Raw genomic sequence first — 7278 nt, forward strand, 5'->3', positions numbered from 1 at the left:
ATAGTGACAGCTTACCTGGACCTTACCAAGTCGCTCTCGGGCTGGAGGAGCGTTATTTAAAGGGGACTGGTGTGGTTTAAAAGCGGCAGCCATTTTTGGAGCACAACTTCCTCGAGAGCTACAAAGAGTTGCTGAGCTGCACACTGAGCGCCATTTGACCACTGAGCCAGCGCAGGCAGACGATCTTCAGCCTTCTGACCATCACCTTGCTGTTGGTGAGCCTTGACAATGGGGAACCTTCCTGTGGGCACTTATTATGGGGGCTGCATTGGAGGGGAACATCCTGCTGCTGAATCATCTGGAAAGGGCACTGAGACGCTGGGAGAGGGGGGCGGGCATGGCCAGACGGAGGAAGGCCAACAGACGTCGCCACAGCAGGCCTTACGCTGGCAGGGTTTTCCAACAGCAGTTTTCCTACATGAACATGCTGGAGGGGCAGTGTGTCAGAAGGCTGTGATTTAGAAAGGAGGTGGTGACTGAGCTGTGCCAGCTGCTTCAGCCAGATCTGCAGCCTCAGATAAGGTGCAGGACATCCCTGTCGGTGGCTGAGAAGATGCCTGCTGGCCTGAACCTCTACGCGAGCAGCTCTTCTCAGGCTGCGCGTCAGAGGCTGATCAGAAGTAGCTTCTAGGCCCCTCTCATGGAATGCTTGCTGCCATTCCAAGAACAGGAATGGAACCGGTCTGATACCCCCAAGCCTGTGAAGGGCAAGATGCATGTAAATAGCAGGCATGGCCATTGTAAATGAAGAAAGTGTTTCATTAAACAAAATGTGGTTCCTTCAAATATGAGAAAGCTATGGCAACAGAAAGCAAAACTAATACACTGACACATAACTGCCTCTCACACCCGGGAGACTGTCCAAAACATAAATCACATTCCGACCATCTTCCTTGGCCTTGATTCCACTGCGCCAACCAAAGCATCCAATGCCCCATCAGTGAGTCGTTCCGCCCTCTGCCTCACCCTTTCCATGTCTTGTTAGGCTGGTGCGCCACAGGTAGGCTCCCATCGCTTTGAAGGCCTACAAGGCAGTGAGTGTGTCTGGTGATGCCAATTGACCTGCCCCTTTAAGAGCTGGCCGGCGCCACTGTGTCTCAGGGAAAGTGATTATTGAAAGCACCCTCGCTGCGCCCCGCCGCCGTGAAATTGGGTTGCGCCGCCGGGTTAGCGCCTTAAGAGTAGCGTGCAGCGCCTGATTTAGCGCCGCAATCACCTTTAGGGGCGCTGCAACCCAATATCGCGCTAGATGGCGCTAAATCGCAACTGGCGCTAGGCTTTGCGCTTCGCCAGAACTAGCGCCCCAAATGGGGCTATACCCAATTTCTCCCCCGTAGGTTTTAGGAGCAAAGTAAAGGAGCAGGGAGAGAAAGGTAGAGAGACGGAGTGGTTTAGGGAGGGAATTCCAAAGCTTAGGGCCGAGGCAGCTGAAGGCACGGCCGCCAACGGTGGAGCGACGAAAATCGGGGCTCCATAAGAGGCCAGATTTAGAGGAGCGCGGCGGTCTCAGGGGGTTGTGGGGCTGGAGGAGGTTACAGGGGTAGGGAGGGGCGAGGCCCATGGAGGGATTTGAAAACAAGGATGAGTTAATAAGAAGTGCTGGAAACACTCAGTAGGTCAGGCAGCATCTGTGCGGGAGAACAGACGAGTTGACATTTTCCGTGTGGACCCTTCATCAGGTCTATTTTGATGACGGGTCCGTACCTGAAGTCTTAACTTGTCTGCGTTGTCCACAGATGTTGACTGACCTGCTGAGTGTTTCTGGCATTTTCTGTTCCTGTTTCAGAGTTCCAGCATCTGCGGTTTTTCTTGCTTTCAGGACCATGATGACTCTGTACAAAACAACGGTCAGGCTGCATTTGGAATACTGTCCGCACTATAGGAGGGATTATAATTGACCTGGAGAAAATGTAATGCGGATACCAGGGTGAGGGGTTGTGAAAGACTATACCAAGGGCTGGATTTTCATTGAGGAGGCGGGACTACAACTTTCGGGGCTGTAGTCCCGCCTCCATCGAGTTGTAGCCAACCCACGCGATTTTGACTTGATTGACCTTGTTGAGCAGGCCAATTAAGGGCCACCTGGCAACAGGTGACGTCACAGATTGATATTTCATCTGTCAAGACCTTTTGACAGATGAAATATCAGCGTTTCACAGCTGTTTGAAGCTGTCAAACACTGACAATCTGTACTCCAGGTTAATTCCTTCCTCTCAGGATGATTTAGAGATCTCCCCGGAACAGAAAGCTGAATGCTGCAATTTTTGACAGATCGCAGCCATTCTGCTTTCTGTGCCGGTGAGATGTGGGGCTCCCGAGACCTGAAAGAAGGAAGGCTGTAAAGGTAAGTAAAACTTCTTTAAACACACTTACCTCTGCACTCATGCACTCATCACTCACCTGAACACCAGACATCTCGACCCCTCCAAGCCCTTCAGCCCGACGGCCCGCCTCGCTAACTTTGGCATGGTTTGGAGCCATCGGGAATCCCACACTTCAAGAATGAAAATAGGGATTAGGCTAAAATCTGCCTGTTAACTGGCAGCTAATTGGCACTAATCCCCTTCCCACCTCGGGGAGGCGGGTCCCAGTGCGGGGCGGGTACCCGCCTCCTTTGAAACTGGCATGGAGGTGGGTTGGGGGCGGGATGGGATCGTGCCCCCCGATTTCAGGATTTTAACCCCCCGCACGCCTCCAATCCCGCCTCCACGGCCCAATGAAAATCCTGCCCTATATCTCTCAAACTGAGAAGATTGAGGAGATGTGATTGAGTTGTTCGAAATGATAACATGAATATAGACAAGCTAAACATTGATGGAGTATTTCAGCTAAAAGACAAGAGACATCAATCTCAAGATCAGCACGAGTAACATAAAAGGAAGATTACAAGGCACTTTGGAAGAGTTATTAGAGTGTGTAACCTTTTGTCAAAAGTGTTCATTGATGATAAATCATTAGCTAGTTTCGATCGCCTATGGGGGTTGGAGAGGACTTTTCAAGATTTCTTTTCCCTAATTGTTCTGGGTTTTTATCTGTTCGTTTGCCTGTCCCAGGAGATTGCATGGCTCTCGGCTGGGGTGGGGAGTGTATATATTGTATTGTGATGCACAAGGCATTGCAGCTGTGTGGGACAGCCTGGATGAACTAGGGGTATTCTTCGATCCATCATTGTTCGTATAACAGCAAACAAAAAAAATACTGGGTAAACTTAAAGAAGAATGAATGGGTATGGGAAGTAAACGAGGAGCACAGTGAGATTATTTTGGGAAGAATGCAGAAAATCAGACTGAAAAATCAGCCCAGGCAGAGAGAGAGACACCTCCCCTGTAACAGGCAGAGAGGCACCTCCCCAGTAACAGGCAGAGAGAGAGACACCTCCCCAGTAATAGGCAGAGAGAGACACCTCCCCAGTAACAGGCAGAGAGAGAGACACCTCCCCAGTAACAGGCAGAGAGAGAGAGACACCTCCCCAGTAACAGGCGGAGAGAGAGAGACACCTCCCCAGTAACAGGCGGAGAGAGAGACACCTCCCCAGTAACAGGCAGAGAGAGACACCTCCCCAGTAACAGGCAGAGAGACACCTCCCCAGTAACAGGCGGAGAGACACCTCCCCAGTAACAGGCAGACAGAGAGACACCTTAACAGTAACAGGCGGAGAGAGGCACCTCCCCAGTAACAGGCGGAGAGACACCTCCCCAGTAACAGGCAGAGAGAGAGACACCTCCCCAGTAACAGGCGGAGAGAGAGAGACACCTCCCCAGTAACAGGCGGAGAGAGAGAGACACCTCCCCAGTAACAGGCGGAGAGAGAGACACCTCCCCAGTAACAGGCAGAGAGAGAGACACCTCCCCAGTAACAGGCGGAGAGACACCTCCCCAGTAACAGGCAGAGAGAGAGACACCTCCCCAGTAACAGGCGGAGAGACACCTCCTCAGTAACAGGCAGAGAGACACCTCCCCAGTAACAGGCAGAGAGAGAGAGAGACCGCCCCAGTAACAGGCGGAGAGAGAGAGACCGCCCCAGTAACAGGCGGAGAGAGAGAGACACCTCCCCAGTAACAGGCGGAGAGAGACACCTCCCCAGTAACAGGCAGAGAGAGACACCTCCCCAGTAACAGGCAGAGAGAGAGAGACACCTCCCCAGTAACAGGCAGAGAGAGAGACACCTCCCCAGTAACAGGCAGAGAGAGACACCTCCCCAGTAACAGGCAGAGAGAGACACCTCCCCAGTAACAGGCAGAGAGAGAGACACCTCCCCAGTAACAGGCGGAGAGAGAGACACCTCCCCAGTAACAGGCGGAGAGACACCTCCCCAGTAACAGGCGGAGAGACACCTCCCCAGTAACAGGCGGAGAGACACCTCCCCAGTGACAGGCGGAGAGACACCTCCCCAGTGACAGGCGGAGAGACACCTCCCCAGTGACAGGCGGAGAGACACCTCCCCAGTGACAGGCGGAGAGACACCTCCCCAGTGACAGGCGGAGAGACACCTCCCCAGTAACAGGCGGAGAGACACCTCCCCAGTAACAGGCGGAGAGACACCTCCCCAGTAACAGGCGGAGAGACACCTCCCCAGTAACAGGCGGAGAGACACCTCCCCAGTAACAGGCGGCGAGACACCTCCCCAGTAACAGGCGGAGAGACACCTCCCCAGTAACAGGCAGAGAGAGAGAGACACACACACACACACACACCTCCCCAGTAAAAGGCCATGGTGGGAAGTTGCCAAGTGGAAGCCAGGCACTTCCTCACCGGAGAAAAAAATTCTACAGGACCAATAGTTCTATTAAAGAGTTAGATTTTAGTAAGCGCCTCTCTTTCTCTCTCACTTGCTGTCTAATTCCGCCTCCTAATAGCACTGTCATGTTTCCTTTTGTACTGAATCCCAGCTCGATCAATAACCCCTCTCCTGGGCAGGCCACAAATGGACGTCCAGAGACACGTAGAGCAGCAAGTCTTTTAAAAAAAAATCATTCATGGGATGATGCAAGGCCGGCATTTATTGCCCATCCCTAATTGCCCTGGAGAAGGTAGTGGTGAGCCACCTTCTTGAACTGTGTAGTGTGTTGTAGTGGTTTGGTATAACTGAGTAGCTTGTTAGGCCATTTCAGAGGGCAGTTAAGAGTCAACCACAATGCTGTGGGTCTGGAGTCACATATAGGCCAGACCGGGTAAGGACGGCCTAAAGGACATTAGTGAACCAGATGGGTTTTTACAACAATCCGATAGTTTCATGGTCACCATTACTGACTCTAGCTTTTTATTCCAGATTTATTTAATTAACTGAATTTAAATTCCACAGCTGCCGTGGTGGGATTTGAACTCACGTCCAGGCTCTGGATTACTAGTTCAGTAACATAACCACTATGCTACCGTATCCACAATCACACAGCCCAGCAAGGGCTCAGGCTCGATCTCCAGTTTATGCTGAGTTAGCCGGGATTACTAGTCCAATAACAGAACTACTATGCCACCGTTTCCCTCAGGGTCTGTCTGCGGAGGGTCATGGGGGCGGAGGGGTGGGGGTGAGGCTGGCTGTACATGGACTTCAGGCTGTATTGCGGGTGGCACTACCCGATGGTGGTGCTGGCGGTCAGCACTCCATCGACCGTCAGTATCAGGACACTCGTGATCCAGCGCCCTGCCTCATCACGGGAAACCCCTCCAGAACACACATGCACAGCAACACGGGCAACCAAACACACAGCTGGATGGACAGCAAAGGGAGACAAGCAATGTATTCGTTGCTGCCGACAGCTTGCTATTAGGAGCTTAAGGACAGACACACATGCCGCAAACAGATTACAGTGAAAATGCAGGCTGTCAAAAGCATTAGACTCGGTTCATGGTGTGATAGGTTGAGACAGGTACAATAGTTGAACATTACCAGGCCTGAATAAGGGCTGAGCTTACGATGAACAGTTGTGTAAGGAGCAGTAATTGGGCCTGTACCTGGGTCACTGAGGATGGTAAATAAGTGGATCAGACCACAGGTGGGGATTACTGACTGACGGAGAATTATACTATATTCGGGATCGAAAATATATTTTGAATTTTAAAAATAACACTCTAGAATGGTTTTGATCTTTTTCTCTCACAGTTGTTCAGCAGGCTACTGGAACATTATAAACGCACAGGCCTAAGGCACGACAACTGACGGGGGACCCTGCTTGCGGATCTACTGTGGTGAGAAACAAGGCGCCGAATTTCATACTTAAACAGAATCAGTGACTGTCGTTACTCACTGTTGCCTCTGATTACAGGGGATCAGTCGTCCTCTTCCTCAAGCTTATCCATCAAAAAAAAGTGCTGTGTCTTCAGAAATACCCAGGCCAGGTGACAGACTGCTGTGTGACCCTTTAAATTTCTACCATCAATTTGATTTTTTTTTTTTAAAGCAAAAAAATAACTGCACAATTCAAATAACACAATTTTAAATTGGTGGTTGAGACTAAAACAGTGAACTATAAAGGAAATTTAACAAGACAAAAGCTAGGCAGGCTGACTTAACTGGTCGCCAGTATTATTTGTTCCTCTGTCGTTGCCCCCCTCCCCCACCCCACCCCCCCACCCCACCGCCACCCAGTGCATCAAATAATTTTATTTGCAATGCCTCCTTCTCCAGACACCATTCAGCACAGCCGAACTCCGGTTGGCAGCCCCCTCCCACCCAGCACCCGCTGATTGGCTGGCTGAGGCCAATTGCTCCCTGCAAGCTCCCCGCTCTCCACTGGTTGATTGGGTGGTTCTGCCGCCAGTCAGGACGGGCCAGTCTGGCAGCAGATTAGGTTGCTTAGTGGCAGAGCAGAGGAGATAGATGCTGCAGCAATCTCCATCTGCCAGCAGACTTTGGGACTCTATTGGCTAGGGGATGCCGTGCCGGGGGTGGGGGGGGAGACTGTAGTGTGGTACGTTCGACTGTATTACAATGTCATCTGCCTTTTTTCAAATGACCTCCATCCATCCCCCAGCCTGCTGCTAATAAAACATTAGAATCTGTGGATTTATTTTTAAAAAAATTCTGCTCATTTTCGTTCCTGCTCTCTCGATGGCAGTGACTCACGCTGGCACACAGCTATGAAAAGGTGCCAGGCACCATCTGGCACCTTGCTCATATGGGTATTCTACAAGCCAGACTAGAAAGGGAATAGCAGGCTATTTGACAGGAGGGGGCATCACCGTCAAAATCCGAAATAACAACAGAAAATGCTGGAAAATCTCAGCAGGCCAGGCAACATCCGTGGAGAGAGAAATAGAGTCAACGTTTCAGGTCGAAACC

General features: G+C 51.2%; 1 protein-coding gene across 2 annotated transcripts in view; it reads right to left on the reverse strand.

Annotated features, from left to right (window-relative positions):
• The window catches only part of c11h3orf18 (chromosome 11 C3orf18 homolog), an 82929-nt gene extending 76392 nt beyond the window's left edge, over positions 1–6537 (reverse strand). The window contains exons 1-2 of one of the 2 annotated variants that reach the window (XM_086002045.1): positions 6245–6537; positions 2401–2494 (exon numbers count right to left, since the gene is read on the reverse strand). The gene's annotated coding sequence lies outside the window, so the exon portion shown is untranslated. The remainder of the gene's footprint in view (positions 1–2400; positions 2495–6244) is intronic. The other variant, XM_086002044.1, reaches the window with a different exon arrangement.
• Positions 6538–7278: the final 741 nt, after the last annotated feature.

The sequence above is a fragment of the Somniosus microcephalus genome, chromosome 11 (genome assembly GCF_052327205.1).
Source record: "Somniosus microcephalus isolate GS21.2 chromosome 11, FLI_Smic_1.0, whole genome shotgun sequence".
In the NCBI taxonomy this organism is placed as follows: domain Eukaryota; kingdom Metazoa; phylum Chordata; class Chondrichthyes; order Squaliformes; family Somniosidae; genus Somniosus; species Somniosus microcephalus.